The sequence below is a fragment of the Podarcis melisellensis genome (genome assembly GCF_964234715.1).
Source record: "Podarcis melisellensis genome assembly, chromosome: 13".
NCBI classification, from domain to species: Eukaryota; Metazoa; Chordata; class Lepidosauria; order Squamata; family Lacertidae; genus Podarcis; species Podarcis melisellensis.
In genome coordinates this window covers 32,361,565-32,383,587 of record NC_138545.1, presented here as the reverse complement: position 1 = coordinate 32,383,587, position 22,023 = coordinate 32,361,565, and the positions used below count along the sequence as shown (strand labels likewise).

General features: G+C 45.6%; 1 protein-coding gene across 6 annotated transcripts in view; it reads right to left on the bottom strand.

Moving 5' to 3' along the window:
• SRCIN1 (SRC kinase signaling inhibitor 1) overlaps positions 1 to 22,023 on the bottom strand; it is a 318,961-nt gene that overhangs the window by 234,769 nt on the left and 62,169 nt on the right. The window contains exon 1 of one of the 6 annotated variants that reach the window (XM_081885566.1): positions 21,116 to 21,614. The exons of the other annotated variants lie outside the window; for them this stretch is intronic. The gene's annotated coding sequence lies outside the window, so the exon portion shown is untranslated. Of the gene's footprint in view, positions 1 to 21,115; positions 21,615 to 22,023 lie in introns of those variants that run through there. 6 annotated transcript variants of the gene reach the window in all.

The window sequence follows — 22,023 nt, the reverse complement described above, 5'->3', positions numbered from 1 at the left end:
GGTCAGTGGTTTGAATTCCCGCAATGGGGTGAGCTCCCGTTGCTCGGTCCCTGCTCCTGCCAACCTAACAGTTCAAAAGCACATCAAAGTGCAAGTAGATAAATAGGTACCACTCTGGCGGGAAGGTTAACGGCATTTCCGTGTGCTGCTCTGGTTCGCCAGAAGCAGCTTAGTCATGCTGGCCACATGACCCGGAAGCTGTATGCCGGCTCCCTCGGCCAATAAAGCGAGATGAGCGCCACAACCCCAGAGTCGGTTGCGAATGGATCTAATGGTCAGGGGTCCCTTTACCTTTACCTATTAGAATTGGAGAATGCAAAACCGGGGGTGGGGTGGGGAATCTAGGCACGCCATTTTATTTTCAAGCATGACTCGCCACAGCACATGCATGTACCTCAGGAGTGGGGGGTGGGAGAGAGAGATTTGAGTCCAAGGGCCACATTCCCTGATAGGCAACCTTTTAGGGCCACATGCCAGTAGTGGGAGGAGCCAGAAGCAAACGGAGGTGGAGCATCAAGTGTTAATTTACTCAAACCTCCCATCTAGGCAAGCAAGCAAGCATTATCAGAGATCAAGGGCACATTCCGGCCAGGCAAACACATTCACGGAAGGTGCAAAGCCAGGCTGGTGAAGGGAATGGCCTGGAAAGAAGCCATACAATCCCAAGGGCCAGACAGAAAGGTCCCAAGGGCTCCCAAGCCAGTTTTTAGATCCTGTGGTACACTAACCCCTAAAGAGGGCCAGTATTTATAGTGTAACACAAAGATGCAAGCATGCAAAGTATGCCACACAGTGGTGGTGGCTGCAGCTGGCAGCTAATGGCTTTGTGAGCCTGCATGCATGGATGCATGTTGGTTTTCCAGCTATTACATAGGGCTGCCAACCCATATGGAGACAAGCACAAGCCTCTCTTCCTCAGCCAAGCAGCTACCTGCCTGCCATATCATCCTAAGTCAGCTTTCATATCAGGTCAGTGCTCAAGGTGTAACTGTCAACCTAGGCAAGGAAGCAGAAAGGGTAAGATGCAGTGTATCAGATTCCACAGCACACTTGAACTGCCTATGGACAAAAAGGGAAAACAGTTATTTTACAGAGGAAATATTTTTCAAAGGGCTTTTGGAGGAGGAAGAGAAACCCTATAGTTACTGCTTCTATTGAGCAATTGTTCTTCTGTGATATGTGTTTTTTAGAATATTGTGTTGTTTTATGGATTTTTACCTGTTTGCCTTGTTCAAACTGCCCTGCGGGTTGCACAAAGGTTGATATTATCAACACATATATATAAATCTCTGCATATTAGAGTCAGTCAGCGTGAAGTGTCATAATTTTTAGTCAGCAGCAAGACTCAGCTGCTCACGCTGCACATTGGCCCCTTGTCATAAGAAGTCCTGGGTTGATGCTTGGCCCTCGCCTGACCTGCCTTGCAGCTTTTTGGTCTTGGCCTTTGTCACTGTGATCAGCATAGTGTTTGCTCCAGCTTGGTCCGACTCTGCACTCCCTGCTGCTCTCCACAAACCTAGCTTGTGTTCGGTCTTATTGGATCGCCCTTTCCAGGTGGTCCTGGCTCTTCCAGCTTTAACCCCACACATTCAAGATCCAGTTACTGGTACATCCTGTGTACCATCCTTTCCCAATCAAGTTATGGTTCTCAACCAAAGGAGATGGATTTCTCACCTGTGGAACTCCAGGTACAGTACCCCATCCCCAAGGAGACACGCCTTGTGGCATCAGGCTATTTTAGGCTATTTTTATTCTATTTATTTATTCATTTTAGGCTATTTTTTATTCTCAATGTCATCGGTTTGTTGTTTAAAATAGTATTGTCAGGATGTTATATTTTAAAACAGTATAATTGAATGTTTTGCATTGCTCTGTTTAAAAAAATAATGAAGGCTTTTGGCCAGTCACTGTCTTGCCGTCTAACCTACCTCACAGGAGAGGTGTGTATGCCACCTCGAGCTCTTCAGAAAAAAAGTGGAATAGAAATATATTTATTGCAAATATAACAGGAAAAAAGAAACATCAGCTCACAAAAAATAAGAATAATCCATCTAATTTCAGCATATATAACGCTGCTTTACTTAATTAATATGCTTTGCTTATTAATTTCTATACTGCACTTATTATGTTATTGATCACTTTAAATTGGTTTATTGTATATATTGTTGTTCTGCTTGTAATTACATGGTAAATTACCCTGCAATAAACACTGTAAAGGGTGGTTTATAAATATCTTAAAACAAATAAAGAAAACTTCAGTAGACCATTCCTGACTTGCCTGTATATCTATGCTTTAATCTAAACCTGCTGGAAACTAATCAACTGCCATGGCTTTCCTCCAAAAAATAATGGAAATTGTAATTTTTGTCAGGGTGCTGTGATGTGTTTTATTAATATTAATGTTAATAACAGCTCAAGAGTCAAATTGCATGTTATTCCAGAGATCTGTGAGTGGACCTGTCAACATTTCGATTTTTGATTTTTTTTACTTCAAATGAGCCACTGTGGGAGAGAGCTCCCAATTCTTCCCGATCTTTGTGTGAAGGTATTTTCTTCGTGGGACTAACTCCAGGCTCTGGGGAGCAAATAGATCAGGAAAACTACGTGGGCAATGGTTTAGTGGTAAGGTAACTGTTGAACTGCAGGAGCTTATAATGACATCTCCCCATAGCCACAGTCCCCAAGGGAATCCTATGCTTAGTTACCTCTGCATAGTTACCTGAAAGTAAACTCTGTTGCATTGAGTGGTCCTTACTTCTGACTGCACAGGTTCAACACTGGACAGAATCCCAACACAGAAATGGTGGGGGGGGGACCTCCTAAGGGGTGTTGGGTGTGGCACACAATGGCACCAACTCCAGCTTAACGGGGGGGGGGGCAGCTGCTGCCTACCCGGCCAGGTTGATCACAGGGACCAATGGAATGGCCAACAATGGGGTGGTCCCAATTATTAGCCAGTTCCCTGGTGGAGGCAGCTCAGCAAAAGGCTGGGCGAGGATTAGGTTGGCAGGTGAGCCCCAATGTTATGGTAAACCAACACTTTGTGTGTGTCATTTAAAGGGGCATGTGATGGCCCCCATAAGCATGCACACAGCAATAGGAGGGGTCTTTGCTACCTTCCTGCCCAGCATCTGGCTCTGCTGAGGCAGACACAACATGCCACAATGCCTGTGGGACAACCATGTGCTGTTTTGGTCCCTGGAGAGGGGTAGGTCTGACCCAGGCGTGACTCCCCATTTGGCCCTCCCACAGCCCCAAAGGTTGAGTGAGGGAGTAGGGAGAAGTCTCTCTACCTTGCCAGTCTAGATCTAGATAATTTATTATGGTCCAAGACCAGCTCACATAACATAACACAATAAAAACAGTGTTCATAAAGATAAAATATACAATCAGAGCAGATTGCAGCAATAGCTCATGCGTTAAAATTGAGATATATACATACACCCGTACAACTGAGATTTGGGCTACCATAAAAAAAATTGACCCAAGGCGCCCCAAAGGGCAACTTCAGCATTTCCCTAGTAAGCCATTTTATTCTAGAGGATGATCTGTGCCTACAAATCTGGGCGCAGAATCTGGCTACCAGCCAGGTCGTCTTGTGATCTTTGCCTAAGAGGAGAGAATTAAGTTTAGACTTGTCTGAAAGATCGGCGAGCCTCTTCAGCAAAGGATACCTTGCCAGTCAATGGACGTAGTAACCCACCCTTCTTCGCTCCCTCCAACTTCAGCCTCTGCTTTGAAGAAAACACGCACGCCCACTGAGCTCTAACCAAACACACACACAAAAAACCTGAACTGCCAAAAGGTAACATTTAACTTTTAATTAGAAATCTGAGCAATATTGCAAAAGAAGCATTACTCATTGAACTGCTAGAAGCCTCATCAAAGGGGGGTAAAAGTATTCCAATCTCTGCTCCATTATTTCCCCCATTCTTCTATTTTTCTACGCAATTGTGCCACAAACAATACTAAAACTTGGGAGCCTCGTTATCTCCTCATTCACTCCAATTATCCTGGTGCTATGACAAATGACATCATTCCTCCTGCTCTGAAAAAAGTGCTTCCCCGCTCCCTGCCTGCGCTATTATATACCGTGTTAATGCGCCAAATCAAGCACTACTGCTCCAAACAATTTCAGATCCTTCCAAAGGCGCTTCAACATAAATTGAAAAACGTTGGGAGTCACTGATTTCCCAAGGAAAATGTAGTTTAGCTTAAAATCCCCTTATGAAAGTGCAGTTCCAGGAGATGCTCCTAAGTTTTGAGAAAAATCCTCAGCCTGACAAAGGGATAGCAGGACCTGCTGGCCCCTAAAGAAAACCTGGGCTGCTTGCAAAACCACCACCATTTTCTGCTAGATTTCTGCCAAGTTCTGTGAAATTTTCTGAGACTGCAGAATCTACGCAGCCCTGGCATAAACCATAGAAATGCTTTCTTCCATGTTTGTCCCCCCCCCCCCCACTTTGAGGCACAACAGCAAGGAGCTTAAACAGTGTCAGGCATCCGAAGTCGTTTGGGAGCAAGCGCTTAATTATGAGGCCTCTTTAGAACATGATTCTGTAGAGGACAGAAAGGCAGAAAAGCAATAAGGCACATTATTTCTCATCTGAGAGGTGCTGGCTAGGACTAGAAAGATGAGAAGAGTGGGTCAGGAATCTAGTCCATTGACAAAGGGCCCCTGCAGACCTTATTTTTTACTGTGCTTGTGATGCTATTGGGCTGGTTATCCTGCTTTTAACACTATTAGCACCTGCAAAGGTTTGGGTGAGGGCATGCTGCTTCGTTGACAATCAGTGCATGCCCCATAACGTCCTTCTGAAATCTTTTAATTTTTTAGACTCCAAATGCTGCAAGTTTGTTTTTAAGCTACATCACAAGGTAGCCCTCTCAGATGGTGTTCATGCAGTAACACAAGGGAAGCATTAGAGAACTATGTGTGGACAATCCAGAATAAATCCATCACTAATGCACTACTATTATGTCAATGCCATGTTGCAGAAAACACCCACTAAAAAACCCCCCCAAAGGCAGTAGGGCCATCTGGGGAAGCCCTCAGACAGTCAACCTTCGGAAGGACCTATTAGTCTATCCATTACACATAAACATATGTAAGCAAACCCAAACAACTCTTTTATTTGAGGAAAAGCAGCTTCAGGAGGAGGGAATTCTGGAACAAAGGGATGCCAAAAATGTAATGATTGAACTGGCTATCTGAACAGTGCCCTCTGTAAGCTGATCATAAACCTGGGAGAGGGAATCTAAAGTGCATGTGGTTAAAAAGGCAATCTGAAGTTTTAAGTACTCCCCAGATTTCATGCAAGGAGATAAAATTTCAAATGGTTTGTAATTTATCACAACTGCAAGGGTCAACGAGGGCAGAAAGGTCCTGCAATAGCTTCTGCAGCAAAGTGCCTCTTAAGTGATGTGAGTTTTTCAAGGCTGCAGAACGTGAGGAAAAGGGGAAACTTTCCTCCCAAATCCATGCATGGTCCCCCTCTCATTTCTTCAAGGTGGCCCACTGGATCCTCCCTGATCTTGCTTACCTATACTTTCAGCAAGAGTTTGCACCAATGCTGGCTCACCCATGAGGCAAAAGTGAATGGGCAGCAGGATCCACACGGGCAGCAGATTCCACCTCCAAGGAATGAATCACCTGCTGCTGCTGCAATGGTGGCAGCCATGGCTGTGGCTCACTCCTTGGAGGCCAGATTTGCCGCCTCCTCGCCAGCTTCACCCTATGCTGCTTCTACTGCGGTCTCTTGACAAGCAGGAGGTGCTACTGGTCTCCTTACACCCTTGTTTCCAATGTAGATCTTTAGTTCCCCCTTGTTCCTGATGTAGATCCCCAGCCATCCATTATTCCCCGGCGGGAGTGGGGGGGACCATTTCTGGTTCGCCTCAAGTCCCACAACATCTTGGCACAATGGTTACCACCATGGTCAACTGATTGCCTATTACTTGGTGGTTGTGTACACACTATACATTTGAAGTTTATTGGAAGCACATTCTTTCCCTCAAAGAATTCCGGGCCCTGTAGTTTATATACTGCATATCCATCCAAAAACCCTCTAAGAAGTTTACATAAGACAAAATAAAGCATATGTACTGAAAAATACAGATAAAACCAAATGTTTAAGACAAGTTGGCCTATAAATCGGTATTTTTTTAAAAAAAAATTAATACACATAATAAAATAAAAAGATGTCTGGGCAGGCTTGGCTAAATACAAAAAAAAAAATTAGCAGGCACCAAAAACCATACAATTAAAACACCTGCCTAATATTAATGGGTAGAGAGTGCATGCAGTGCAACCCAGAATAACAGATTCCTTGCACATTCACAATAAACATTATGTGAAATTTGTAAAAGTGTCGGTTCCAAAGACTGAAGCAGCCAAGTAGACATACACGGCATAAGGGAATCCTTCAAGTAAACTGGTTCCACATTGTTGAGGACTTTATACACTGGTAGTAATAGCACAATAGCCTCTTATACATTTTAAAAACATTTCATTATGGTGCAACACTTGCTAGCAAGGGCACCAATAAGGGCTACTTGTGCCCTGCAGCAGACAGGACCTAGTAGCACACTGAAACTTATCCCACCAATTACCAGCTATAAATGCAAATGTTTCCAGACAGGAGTGCCAGCAGTCATCAACAGCAAGGGCATAGTAAGGTACAGTGTCTAGCTGGGACCAGGGAAAAGGTAAAGCTAAAGGACCCCTGACAGTTAAGTCCAGTTGTGAATGACTCTGAGCTGACGTTTGTCCACAGACAGGTCATGTGGCCAGCATGACTAAGCCGCTTCTGGTGAAACCAGAGCAGCGCATGGAAACACTGTTTACCTTCCTGCCAGAGCGGTACCTATTTATCTACTTGCACTTTGAAGTGCTTTTGAACTGCTAGGTTGGTAGGAGCTGGGACTGAACAACGGGAGCTCACCCTGTTGTGGGGATTCGAACCACTGACCTTCTGATTGGCAAGCTCTAGGCTCTGTGGTTTAGACCACAGCGCCACCCGGGAAACCCAGCTTCAAATCCTCACTTAGACAAGAAGCTCACTAGGAGATCATGGGTTAGTTATAAATGCTTATAAATATTCCTCACAGGGCTCTTGTGAGGATTAGATTGGGGGTTGGGGTTGGGAATGACTGCTTCCCCCAACCTCCTTGGGAGAAGGGTGGAATTTAAAATGTTTCTGTAATTAGTGCAACTATTGAACGTCTGTGCTTTAAAAATGCTGCATCATTATTTGATTTGCCAAATACACAGCCACAACTCTACTGACAGATAAGCCCTCAGTAATACTCAGTCTTCCTTCTCGTATTTTGGCCTAACAGCTCCCCTCTCAGATACCTGTGTGTGTGTTTTTTGTCTGCCACTGTCCTTGAACCAATCCAACCGCAGATTCACACAGACTTCAAAGCTCCCTTAGTTTATAATGCACTTTGCTTTGGCATCAGCCCTCCTGTGGGTCTGCCCTGCTGATCCCACTCTGATCCCAATCGTGCTTGGAAAGCCAGCCCTGGGATTTAATAAGGAAAGTTACTCCTGCTTCTCGCCTGGGTCACCAAATGTCAGGATCCTACCCAACCCATATCTCAGAGATCTCCCGTGATTAAGGAGTAGGGGACCCTGCAAAAAAGCCCAGTACAACTGATTTCACTTTCAATTTATTAAACTCACATATTGCTTTCCACTAATTTTCTTTTTAATCCCAAAGAAATGTACAGCCAAATAAAAAAAAATGTGATTATGAAATCACATAAACATATAAAAAACAGATTTATTAATGCAATATAATATCATCGGTGCTGCCTGAGAAAACAAAAGTATATTTGCATAGGGCTAAAACAATGGCATGGTTGGCACCAAGTGAGCCTCCCTGGGGAGATAAACAGGGGGCCACAACAAAGGAGGCCCATTCTCTCATCACTACCCTCTGGACTTCCCTCAGAGGCAGCACACAGGCAAGGATAATGATCACAGGATCTGAGGAAGTGCAAGCACCCCCATTAGTCCCAAGGTAGCCTGAAGAGTCGGCCTCACCTTGGCCCCCTGATAACCCCTCTGACCATTTCCCAAGCCCTGCCTTGATGCGGTTCTCTTCCTTCACTGCTGCCTCCACCACAAAGTCTCAAGCGCAAAGCTGGCAACAGAGCTGGTAAGAAGCCCAGTGTTGCTGTCAGGGGTTCCTCTCTAGCTGCCAAGAAGGTTCTGTTGCCAGTGGTCTTCTCTGGAGCAAGGCACTACCCAGGAGGAAGAAGAAGATCCAGTAAATAATGACCCAGCAGATGATCAGGAAGAGGAGGAGCTAATGGAAGCTCTGGCCCTTGCTGGGTTAGCAGCTTCTTACAGCGCACTGTTGTTCACTGCCAACTCTCATGCCAAGTGCTGGTCATGAGCAGCAAAGAAAACAAAGTCAACCCCTGGCTTCTGTGCGGAGCAGAGCTATATAGGACTCTATGACGTGACCCTGCATTTAATATATACTGATGGAGTCCATTTTAAAAGGGGATGTGTGTATGGCCCTTAAAATGGCTATTGAGAATATTTTATTATGTTCATTAGCATGGATGGTGGTGCTAATCTACAAGAGAAAGAAAGCGCAAACAAAATACTACTCCACTGAGTGCCTCAAACTAGAAAGAGGAAGCTGTTTTGCCTGGAGAGGCCCATGCTGGAAAAAAAACAGTATGCTTCAAAACTTCAAAGGAAACTTAATTTACACATGCAAAGGTTTCTTTCAGAGCTTTCTCTGTTTCAAGTAATAACTCATTAAGGTGCAAAAGGACTTGATTGCCCTGGTACAATGGGTCCTTGGATCATACCAGGTCCATTAACCTGTCCTTTCCTGTTTGTGCCTTACTAGCGTGGACTTGGTCGTTAAAATTTGGCCACTACATGCAAGTGTCTCCTTGAGCTGTGGAAAGCAAAACCCTACAGATCACTTTGTTGAGAATGAACTGGCCATTACTACCTACTGTGGTCAGGCTTCTCCAATGTACCTGGGGTCGGCCTAAGACATTTTGGTGTCCAAATGGCACACGCCACCCCATCAACAATAAATAACACACACCACAGCACTGGATCACTACCAGGAACTTGTCTTGCACGAGCTTAATTGAAACAAACCAGAGTCACCTCCTAAGTTCAGGATACTTTGCTCCCCAAAACAAAATATATAGGCAAAAGAGAAGATGTATCATGCCATATATATAAAGGTACAACCTTATACTTTAATTCATTCCTACTTCATATCTTATGGTGATCATGTTAATGCAGTCCATCTCCCCGCTGAGATTTCTGCGGTTGCATGTTAAGTCTCTGCCTGTCTCAGGACCTTTCCCACATTTGGTTCAACTCCCCATTACCAGTCCTACCCCCATCTTATCCTCACAACAGCTCTGTGTGGCAGGTTAGGTCAAGAGATGGTGGCGGGCTCAGGATCACCTTTGCCAGCTTCATGGCTGAGTAGGCATTTGAACCCACATCTCCTCATTCCCAGTCTGACATGGCCCCTAAACATTTGGAAGAATTTCCTGAGTCTGCAAGGTGTTCAGCAGTGGAGCAGGCTGCCTCAGACATTGACAAGATCTCCATCACTAGTGGGTTTTTAAGCAGAGGTCTGATACCCATCTAGCAGGGATACTGTAGCTGTGAATTCAATGCATTGGTAGGGGTTGGCCTAGATGATCTCTGAGGCTCCTTCCAGCTCTATGATTTTATGACTTTAGGCACTACAGCTTGCTGGCTCACTACCTTGAGGGGCTGTTCTAGGGATTACTAAGGGAATATGTGTGTGAAGCAAGTAAAAAACTCAGAAAGTACTATATAAGCATTAACAACAACAACAACAACAACAACAACAACAACAACAATAATAATAATATTGCAACATATGGAGCCAGACTAAGGATGACTGGATAGATTATGATGTCCACCACACACTTTATTATCCACTGAAACATTGTGAAAAGTCCATTCTGCTTTTGTGTACAGCTGGATGGTTAAGAAACATCAGGGGGAAACATACATTACATCTATATTATGTACCTTCAATCTACATCAGGGAAACACAATGGGAGCAATCTCTCCAAACTTCATTTTTCGTTTTGCAAGAATGTTCTCAATCCCAAAATAGCCTCTCCCTGGGTGAATCAGTAATAGCTTGGGGTTCTCTAAATTCTGCACCATACAGCTCTGCAGCAAGTTGGGGAGACTGTAGAAAACTGCAGTCTGCAACATCCCTAGACAAGCTTTCTCTTACTCATTTGTCCATTCATATCAGTGAATGTGGCACTTTACAGAATGACATGCATAAGAGGTCTCTGCCCCATGATACTTACAGTCTAAAATGTTGATAGAAAAAGAGGGCGGGGGAAATGAAAGACACAGTAGTTCCACACTCTGAAAGAAAACAGCATTTGCTGTCTCTGGACAGAAACTTGAAAGAGTTCCTTTTCCATCAGCTTTGGCTCAGAGAAGGCCAAGCCTACATACCCGGGACCAATATAGTGGCAGGTCCTTTAAAAGAGGTTCCCCTTGCCCCAATGAAGATTCATGGAAGAATGTTGGAAGATTCAGGCCAGTGACTCTTCCAGTTTTGGAAGATTCAGGCCAGACAAGAGAAAGGACTTATTCACATATCACATAGTGAAATTTTGGAATTGAAAGAGAATTGGATAAATTCATGGTGGATAGGTGCTACGTTCCACCTCCACTGTTGGGGGCTGTATGTCTCTGAATAGCAGCTGCTGGGGGAATCCCAAGTAGGGAGAGTGTTGCTGCACTCCGGTCCTGCTTTGGGCAAGCTTCCCATAGGCCCTGTGAGCACAGGATGCTGGACAAGACACACCTTTGGTCTGATGAAACAGGGCTCTTCTTACGATCTTAAAAGCCATATAACGAATAAGCGTGATTCCTGCATTTCAGGGGGTTGGACTAGATGACCCTCGGGGTCCCTTCCAACTCTACAACTGTATTATTATTTTTGACGCTGTCTTATTCTGAGTCAGACCATTTGGATGTTTAGTCCACTACTGTCTACTCCAATTAGCAATGACTCCACATGGTCTCAGGCATAGATATTTCCCAAGGTCCTTTTAGCTGCAGAGGCCAGGGATAAAACCTGGGACTCTTTCTGCATGCAGTGCTGAGCCCCAGAGGTTGTGTTAGCCTGCATAATTAACACTTTAAAAAATAAAAATAGCAACAAATATGATATGACAATCAACATGGAATGTACCACTGTTTAAATCAGGAAGCAATTTTTAAAAACTTGCTATTTATTTATTTGACAAGATTTATGTTCTGCTTGGTTGCCAAAACCCTCCAAGCAGTTTACTATGGAACATGGAAACCAATTATTCATTTAGGCGCCTATGTCCTTGTTGTTCGAACCCTGCACTCAGATGGCATAATCAAGAGGGAGATTTCAGAAATAAACAGGATTCTGTGTACACTGCACCAAGCTGGCACCAAACAGAATTCTGCAGCCTGTATAAATGATGCCAAACAAACCAGATGCACATATAGTTGGTTATTTTGCACAATTCGTTTTGCTTATTTTACACAGTTTATGTTGCATTCATCAGAAGAGCAATGCAGGGCACTAAAAGCCTCTCCAATCCAGCCATTGTGATTTCACCGGGTGCTGTTTGCATCTTTTCAACTATCCTCACAACCTCAAGGGGTACAAACTCTGAAAGGGCCATTCAACATTAGAGATGTGATGGCTGAAAAAAAGAAGAGAGGAATAGGGGGCCACTCCGTTTTTCCATCCTAGAGCCTTCATATCTCTATCCAACATTAAGCACTTTTTTTAGTTCTGTTTACTTCAATGAGAAAACAAAAGATTTCCCACTGAAAATGGCAGGATGGTACCATCAGGAAAAGAATTTGGGACAGAAGCTAAGGGCCTCAGTCAGAAGAATGAGCAGGAGGGGCCTCATCAGCTTGCCATATTTGAAGTGAGTGAAGTAATACAGAATGGGGTCTCCAATGTGGTGCCCGTGGCACCTGCAGATGTCTTCCTGGGTGCCCACAGGGTCCCCTCCCCCACCTGCAGACAATTCAGTCAAGGAATGAAAAGGGAGATTCCCAGGATGCTGAATTATCTCAATTGAATTACATATTCTGTGCTTTTTTTCTGCACTTGCAGAGAATCTTGGCTTGCAACTTTCCACCCCATGCCAGAAATAACGAGTCTGAGTTCATTGGAGAACAGTAGTTACAATACAGAGGTTGGAAGACTAAGCAAATGAATCAGCCTTGCCCAGGTAAGCAGAGCAAAGCACAAAGAGAGCAGAGTTGACAAATGTTAGGTATGGGTGGCCCAATTCCAGTTTCTGAACAGAAGAGAAAGTAAGGTGTTAGATTAGAAGAATCCCTAATCTAAAACAAACCCTACCTACCCAGTCCCAGCCTGTATCCTTACTGAGATAATAAATATGTCCGCCTTTCATTGTTTCAACACCTTTTTGGGTTATTTTTGGTCATGCTCTGCCTCCTACTCTCTTCTATTCTGTGAAATAGCATCTTGTTTGTTTGTTTCTATGACTTATTGATATATTACAAAGCATCTTAATGGCAAGAAATAGAACAAAGCCCCTCTCTGTCTTCTGGAGGCCTGAGGAACAATGCTGAATATTAAGCGTCCAAAGAGCTTCCCAGACACAATTGTAGAATTCATCACAACTATTAAGCTTGGTCAGTATCATTATCCCTGTATCAGAGATGATGGGCTGAAGCTGAGGAAGGTAGCTTTCCTGAGACTACCTGCTGAGTTTGTGGTGGGATTTTAGCTGAAGACCTAAATCCAGGAGATGAAATATATGGCTGGTGTTATATTGCGGGGGAAGAGGCATAGCGCAGTAAAAAAGCTTTAGTTTTGTATTCAGAAGGCCACAGGTTCAATGCCTGGCAGCCCATATCTCCTCCCCTAAAGTCTGATGGGACACCTCTGCCGCCAGGCTCTGAAGATTGGCCCACAGACTCTTCAGAGAATCCCAAGAAGATACCCTCACAGTTTGAAACTCCAGGGCCTAAAACATAGGTGGCTGACCTGCGGCCATCTAGATCAAGACCGGCCCACCCATGAAGCGGAGTAAAGCTGCCACCTCAGGCGGCAGAAACCTCTGAGGTAACATCCCTACAAATGTCCCACCGGCCCTGTAAGCTCCACCGCTGGTAGATAAGATGCACCAGCATTAATGCCAATTTCTGGCGAGATCTTGTGAAATATCACGGGAAATTGGCACCGGCACCGGTGGCAAAGGCAGATGGCGCAGCAGCAGTACTGGAGGCAGCACAGCAGGCAGGGACGCACTTCCTGTTTTGCCACAAATGGCAACACGGGACGAGATACGCCTGCTGTAGATATTATGAATGCAATAACTCAGTTGGATAGATGCTGATAATGCCAAGGTTGCATGTTCGATCTCCGTATGGGACAGCTACATTTTCTGGCATTGTAGGGGCGTGGACTGGATAATCCTCAGGGTACCATGCTACTCTACAATTCTATGATTCTATGATTCTATCTCTTTTCTTCCCTAAACATTGGTTGTGCTGGCTGGGGCTGCTGGACGCAACAGACCAACATCATCTGGAGGGTCACATGTTGGCAAGCCCCTGGCTTAAGAGAAGCCAACAGCTGTAGAGGAAGGCAGTAGCCCTTTTAACTAGCCATGTGCAGCATTCAGAGGGTGAGGCCCCCCGTCAAGCAATACCTAGCCCAGGCTATGAAGATCTCCTAGTTGCTCCAGGGTAACTTGTATGCTGTGCCGTAGTGCAGGACTGTGAACTGCGCTCACGGGACACACACCTAGGTCCCTCTCCAAGGTGCTGATCCAACTTTTCTCTGCCTTCCTGTGTGCCTGGAACCTTGGAGCTTCTCATCTCCCCTTTCCTTGGGCCATCATCACATATACATTGTGTTGGGTATCCCCCTGGGGCAGGACAGGCCCTGCCACTGAAGGATCCCTTCCCTGGTACCTCAGATGGTGGTGGAATCTGGAGAAGTGTCATAGCTCAGGATGTAAAAATAGCCACTATGCTGCTTCGTTCCCTAAAGGAAACAAATTCTTTCCCTCCACACCCACATGACATAGGCAGCCTGATTCCCTCCTCATGCCAAGAATATTCAGATGCAGCCACCCTCCCCTCCCCTTCCCAATGGCACGCTGGCATAATGAGAGGAGTGTGTGTCTGTTGTGTGCGTACATTGGGAGGCCAGCTTACCACAGAGGGCAGAAGGCAGCTGCGCTGTCTCTAGCAATGACTGCCCAGTACAAATCAATGTACAGCAAAGAGAAGAATCAATTCCTATAATTAAATCCCAGCTTGTTTCATTTTTATTTAGAGGACTTCTCTTTTTTTCACCCCCTTTTGGCAGCCCTCCTCCTCGCATGGTTACAACGGGCCTCTTTGCTACAGCAAAGGTTTGGTCTGACGCCTGGTACCGCTATTAGCTCTGCACAGTCTACGCTCGGCTACAGGGCAGCTGGCTGGAGCTGGATGCTTTCTCAGTGAGAAGACTGTGGCCGCTGGAGCACTGAGCAACACTCCTTCTTTGGAGCACTGAAGAAGAAGATGCAGCCACAAAGAGGACATTGATGGAAAATAAGCACATAGATCAGTTCCCCTGCATCTCGCACATTTGGCTTTTCACACAGACACAGGCAAGCAAAACAAGTGGATTTTTCCAGCGGGGCTGCAGACGTTCAAGCTGTTTTTGTGAATATTCAGTATCACAACGGGAGGAGGGGAGCCCCTTCAGAAAAGCAGTATGAACCAGGACATGATGAGATGCCAAGTGGACCAGTTCGAAACATGAGAAATTGCAGAAGGAAAAGAGGGATGTCATGAGGGTGGGGGCACGGCAGGCATTTGCAGAAGAACCCTGAAGTTTAGGGCATGTGTGTTGGCAGGGAATCCATCCTCAGCATCCCCATGAGCCTGGAGGAGTATCAGTGGGCACTTCCAGACTACTGCTATTTTTGGTAGGACTCAAGCACAATTATAGTGGGTTGGGAGCTCTTGCACAGAAAACTTGCTTCCCAACATCCCAATATTTGACTTTTTACAGTGAGGGGAAATTGCACAGGAAGGTGTGGATTAACATCTGCTTTCACACAAGGTCATCTAGCCTCCCTGAAAACAAATCAGAGCAAATGCTCATTATAAATAGCCATCACTGTCTTATCTGCCTGCCAATAAAACAGGACGAATGCTCATCTGGAAATGTCCAGTATTGCATGACCAAGACCTATGGACTGAAGCAAGGGTGGACAGACTTCAGTCCTGCAGGATCTTCTTGGTTGTTGTTCTTTTACTTGAACCCCAAGGGTCATCAACCTGAGCCAAGTGATACAGTTAGAATTAAAATATTCAGAGCCTAGGAACCTGTCTTGAGTATCAGAACTCATAGTCCTTCCACTCAGAGTTAGCCCAAGCTTTCAACATTTCAGCAATATAATTCAGAATGGAAAGGGAGTCATTTTGTTACTGCTACTGTTTAGCGATTTGGAGTCAGATATCCTTGCTGATCAACTGCAAACCAACCAGAGATCTGTCAGAAGATCCAGCTCTACCATCTGCCCAAGCCTTGGGCTAAATGACCACAGGTCATTATGTTTGGTCGTTAGGTTGGTCATTATGACATACTGGATATCCTAGAAGAATGCCAATCTGGGAACCAGGAGGATAACAAAGAGCAGTGATCTGAATGGCTAAGTAGCAGGGTCACTGCCGAGGACCCCTGAAAGGACTGCTATTATTTTACCCAGTGTATACCTTGCGACTTAAGTAACTTTAATGGGCTGAATAGTTCAATATGCTGATGTTTTAAGAGAAATAGCTACACAGGGCACATCTGCGTGCTGTCCAATTCATCTTAATGCACTCTGAATGGAAGCCAAGCAGATTCGAGAGGTGATGAACAAGTGAGCTGTTAATAGCGCTAGAGCAGCTTCTGCGAGTTCTTAATACATAGAAAGCTATCTTACACCTGAGTCAGTCCACTAGCCTATCTACAGACTAGTTGTATAGTACAGACTATAGGTCCCAGCCCTACTGGAGATGCCAGGGGTTGAACCCGGGACCTTCTGCCAAAAAGATATGATCCTTCCCCAAAGGCAGAACAGTGTAGTGTGGAAAGGAAGCAGAAGTGAGTGTTGCAATATGGGTCTCTCTGTTTCGGAGTAAGAAAGAGACCCCAAAGTTTAGTTGCTGGTGGATGGGCTACACATTAGGACTTGGCTCTGCAGCCCATCCCATTTTTTATTCCTTAGACCTGTGTCAGCAATGCCGACTCTTTTCTCTGTACCCTTTTCAACACCTCCACTGCTCCCCCCCCCTTTCTAGCAGTTGCTAGGCAACTGCAGGCTGTCCTCCCTGACCATCTCCAAGTCAATCTCCAGCCCTCAGGCCCCAGCACACAGGACAAAAATAATCCATCAATTCAAAGGCATGGGCCAGCAGTCCTCTGCTACTACTCCATCTCCCTAGTCTTCCACCCCCTGCTTCCTACGTGCCCCTACTTCCCATGAAAATAAAGACTTCAGACTTTGGGCGGGGGTTAATGTATTTAAGAGTCAAACTGATCTAGTTCGGCATTCAGCTAGGTGCCATAACAAATGTCACAAGCAGTCCAGAAATTGATGGCAGCAGAGCTGGTGTTTCACTGAGTGACTATGAACCGAGTGCTCCTGGTTCAAATCTCACTTCAAGACCGAACTCAACAGTTCAGGTGTGGGAAACCTTTAGCCCTCAGGTTGTTGCCATTACAGTATTGGCCATGCTTGCTGGGGTTGATGGGAGTTGTTGTTCGACAACATAGGGAGGGCTAAAATTTCCCCATGCCTGCAGTATGCGGTCTTCAGCAAGCCACTCATGCTGAGCCCCAGTCCCTTCCCCTTCTGTAATATGGGTCAGCTACACGGAGTTATTGTTAAGGAATACTGAGATAAAGCTTTGAGTGAAATATAGATATACCTCTCCAGCGGGGTGCGGGGAGAGAGAAGCAAGTGCAAGTGGGACTTGCAACAAAATGTAGTGGTATGGATTGCTGCTCCACAGTGCTCCAACCACTCAAATGCACCCCCTGCTCCCATTTTCCCATCTCCTCCTCACCCGCAGTCTTTCATGCCCACTGAGCATGCTCAAACATCATTGAGCTGTTTTGCGGGGGGAGTCCCCCTAAAGTTTCTTTCCCCACTAAATATATTCTGTACTTTTGCAAGCCTTTGGGAATCTCCTGAGTCTGCTAATACCCCCCACGCCCCCTCCTATGTATGGGTGGTGCTGTTTCGGCTACATAAGCAACGGCACTCGCGGTCTGAGAACATTGGAAATGGAAGGAATCATAAATACCAAGCATTATTATTTTCCCAGTAACTGTGAATGAAATTCAACAGCTGTGATGGGGCGTTTGAGAAGGAATAGGGAGTGCCTTCCCTTCTGCCTTCCCCCCAACCCACCCGCTTGCTTCTTTCACCCTTCCCCACTTAACCCCACACACTCCTGCAATCAGAGCTCCTCAGCATGTTTCAGCTCCTCCCTCCTTGCTGGGCCCCACTACCAACTTTTACTGCTAATTTACCTCACTCCCCCTCCAGTGCTAGTGGCTCCAGTCTTTTTTTGAGGTGGGATGGCAATCTTCCATCCCAACACTGAGAGTGCTTGACCAGGAAGGCTGTGCCTTGCTGTGTTGCTGGGCAGCCTAACGGGGCGTGATTTTCTGAGGCTACAGTCATCCAGAGCACTACATGCTCCATTTAGCCCCATCCGAAAGTGAGTTCTTGAGATGGACATGGGCAACACACATCATACCACTCTTCCAACTCAAGAACTGGCCTTGTTTCCCTAGATCTGTTTCCCTATCCCTTTCAGTACTCCCGTTTTCCTCTCCCTAAAGCATGACAAAGAGTTGGGATTTTGGGAACTGTCTATTAATATATACAAGTAATTATCAACCCCAGTCCCTAGATTCTGGCTGAAAGAAGTAACTTGGCCCCGGAGCAGAAGGCTCCACTGCTGGCCATCATGGTTTGTAAATACTAGGGAGACTATTCCTCCTCCTGTGCCTTGATTTGAAAAGTGGCTTATTCTATTATTATTCTATGATGGCCATCAAAACACACCATAGCAAAGTGTTTCACAGATTATATACATGCAGAGTGAAGTGGTTTTTTTCTTTTTGTTCTAGTGGAGAAGGAAGGAGCATATCTTGTTTTCTCCTGCTCTGGAGGATAGGATTCCTATCCATGGCTTCATTACAAGAAAGGAGATTCCTAATAAACATCAGGAAGACCTTTCTGATGAGAGGAGCATTCCATGGTGGAATGGGCTCCCTTGGAAGGTGGTAGACTTTCCTTCCCTTAGAGGTTTTTAAGCAGAGGTTAGGTGGCCCTTTGCCATGGATGCTAGGTTTGAGATTCCTGCCTTGCAGAGGGTTGGACAAGATGACCCTTGGGGTTACCTTCCAACTCTTGCCATTACATGGTTCTGTATTTTTAAAATGCTGTGTCTTTCTCTGGTGAGCCTAGTCTCTGCCCTGCTGACTCTTTTAAGCTCCCTAACTCCTCCCTGACTCACACACCCTTTGAAACTCTTCCTTCCTTGCCCTGTGTCACTCTGTCCTCCTCAGCAGCCTGATTCTAAACAAAGGGAAAAGTTGCAAACCTCTCTATTGTATTATATGAGCCAAGCGGTTGCTTGTGTACCTAAGCATGGCATCTATTTTATTTTTTGATTCAACAACGTCGCAGCACTTCTACGAACGTAAAAGGCCTTTTTTTGCTTAGAAATGTCTTTCTTTACCCACCACCAAACACTGAGAATCCCTCAAACCTCAGATTTATTCATCTTTGTCGCTAGCTTTATTATCAGCAAATACATTTTGATTTTCAAATCTCCCCTACTGCCAGCAGATCAAGGCCAGGCACCGCGGCCTGGAGTAAAGGGGCAGGTGAGGACAGGGGCAAAACAGAGAACTTTTTGGAACTGGGCAACTCCCGCCTTCGAGGCCAGATCACACATACCTAGGGGGGAAAATCCTTCTGTTGCTCTGTCAAGGATAAGGTATGAAAGAAACACAAAGGGCTGCTGCTTCTCCAAACCCTTAAGCAAATCTCTCTTGCCTTTTAGAATTCCCACTTCCCCCAAGGTTTCTTTTTGCTGCTGCAAATGAATTAAAATGCATGCACCTACGCATGTCTTATCTGTCTTGTCTTATCAGTACCTGTATTGGATTTGAAATCACTTTTATATATGAAATTATTTTAAATTGTTTTTTGTAAATGCAATCGTCTTTATGCTTTGTTGTATTGTGAAATTGCCTAGAGATGCTTCAAACGAAGTAACTAATGAATTAAATTATTGTTGTTATTCATGATAATGTCTTATCATATGGCAAGTGGAATAGCAATAGCACATTTAATGATCTAAAACTTGAGCGTTATCCTATTTGCCTCGTATTCATGTTTAATTTCACTCCCTTCTTTTTAAAACTGCATCGGTGCCAGGAGGGAGGCAGGTGAAGATAAGAAGATTCCTGCCCTGTGTGTCCCAGTGAAATGGAGGGGTGGGGGTTTCACCCCTCGAGGGAGCTGTTAAGCTGCTCTTGTGCACTTCTTGCAAAAGTCAAGGCAGAGGCTCCCTCTTCAAGACATGTGCATAGCTAAGGTAAGATGCCCCTGGAATTCTGGCAACCCCAGGCCATTATGTAGTTGCCTCCGTGGCTAAGCCAGCTGTAACCCCAACATCAACCATCTCTCCGTTTCCTTACTCCTCCCATCAGAGACTGGTCTCCCACCATAAGACTCTTCTCTTCCAGACCCTCTTGTGAACCTCAAGTGGACACCCAACTCGATCACAAGCTCTTCCCTTGAAAGAGGCTGGCACACGGTAGCTGGCCAAGTGGGGAGAGGGTGAAGAGAGAGAAAGAACCTTGCTAGGTGATTTTTTTAAAAAAAGAATTGCACATATCTAAGATACCTCCAACACGTACATTTGCGTGCACAACATCTCCCGGGAAACGTGCTTCTTAACCATCCATCATGCATGTCCCCACACAAGCATCCTATGTTCTGCATCACAAAGGTGAGAGAGAGAAAGAAAGAAATCAATGCATTCTTTTCTGTTCTCCCCTCTCATATCCCTGATGTGGCTTTCTTTTCTTTATTTTGGTCCTGCACCGATGCTCAGGGAAGGAAGCAAAGAATCCCCAAGTTGGCGATGCAACCTGAAATCCAAAGGGTCTCCCACTCTGCGATCACACTCAAGCTACTGAGAAGAAGACGAAGAAGAAGAAGAAAACCCCCATCAATCGTCTCTCCTCTTCACATCTTTACTCTTTCTTTCTCTCAGTTACTTTCTCTCCCCCCAGTCCCTACTGCCTTCCTGAGTTAACAAAGCAGTCAGCAACAACCTGAATCTCCAGCAGGGGAGAAAAAAATAATAATAATAAAAAGGGGTGGTTTGTGTGTGGGGAGGGGGAAAAACAGCAGTGCAACCATTGACAAACTGAAATCAGCAGGCAAATCTTTATGTACCTTTTCATGCCAGGTGGCGGGGGGGGGAGGTAACAAAGAGGTTCTTCTACCTATCAATATGTGCTGCCTGCCCCCCCTCCCCCCTCTATTTTCAGCAATATTTCTAGGGCAGCAGATTCGGTAGCTAGTTAATCTCCCCGGAGCTCAGCAGCCTTGACAACAATGGGGTGGGGAAATATACAGACCCAAAGAAAGCACTGGCCGCACAACTGCTCAGTGTTTATATATTAAGATCTCTCCCCCAGCACACACACCCTACCACCCACTTAAGTGGCAGATTTGATAGTCAGAATCCTACCTTGCCTCCCCAACCACAAGGGGCAGGGGGGAGCTTCAGTCACCCCGCCACACACCCCTTTTTCCCTTTACAAAAAAAAATGATAACAACACCACAACCACGTCCATTCCCTGTGTTTCGATTCCAAGCAAAACGCCGACACCTCCGGCTATAAGGGCACGACCAGAGCGTCAGGAGCATCGTTAAGGTACCGGCGGGGTTTGGGAAAGAGAAAGGGAGGGTTGAGAAAAAAAACAAAACACCAATAAAAAAAAATACCTGCTACTTAAGAATGGATGAACATTGACATGCCTTGAGACGGTGTATTTCCCATTGTTGTCTCGGCTTTGTTCCTCTGCCTCCGTCTGCCTTGTCTGTCAGTCACTCTGCCTCTCTCTCTCTTTCTTTCTCTCTCTCTCTCTGTCTCTCGCGGACTCGCTCAGGCCCAGCCAACCATCAGAGCTCGGTGGCAGAAGTGCAACAAGAGAGTGCGGGTGAGTGTGTGTGCGGGTGAGTGTGTGTGTGTGTGCGCACGCCTTGGCGATAGTACAAAGGAACAGAATGGGCAAAACACATTAGCTCATGATAGATTAATGTGCTGGGGGGAGACACATACTCTCTCTCTCCCCTTCTCCCCCTCTTAAAGGCCCCTACCTTTTATTCAGAGATGGGTGTCTAGCACAAACGCCAGGAGGATATCACGGTGGTAATAAGAATACAAGGGCGGTGCATAATTACTGGCATATGCTGCCAAGTCCGGTGGAGGCAGCCGAACCTGTGTGGCCGCAATGCAAAGGCAAATCCGTGGCTTCCCCCTTCTCTCTCTCTCTCTCTTTCTCCTTCTCTCTGCATAAGCTGGGTTCCACAGGTAACGTATAGACAAGGTAACTCTAGAACTGCTGCAACCATGAACCTACATGTAGTAAAGTTGTTCACAGGTATGTGCTGTGAAAACACATATATATTCCTATTTGACAGGAGTATTGGGGGTGGGCAGACTCGAGTCCAGTGGCCTCCCAATCCCCGGCCACTTTATTCTCTGCCCACAAATGTCTGTCACTGGTCAGAAGGTAAAGATATGGGACTCAGAAGGCCAATGGACTCCAGTTAATCTGTGTTCACAGTGCTTTGAAATGCATATGTTTGCTTGCTTACTCCTCAGGACAACCCTGATGTTGGCTGCAGTG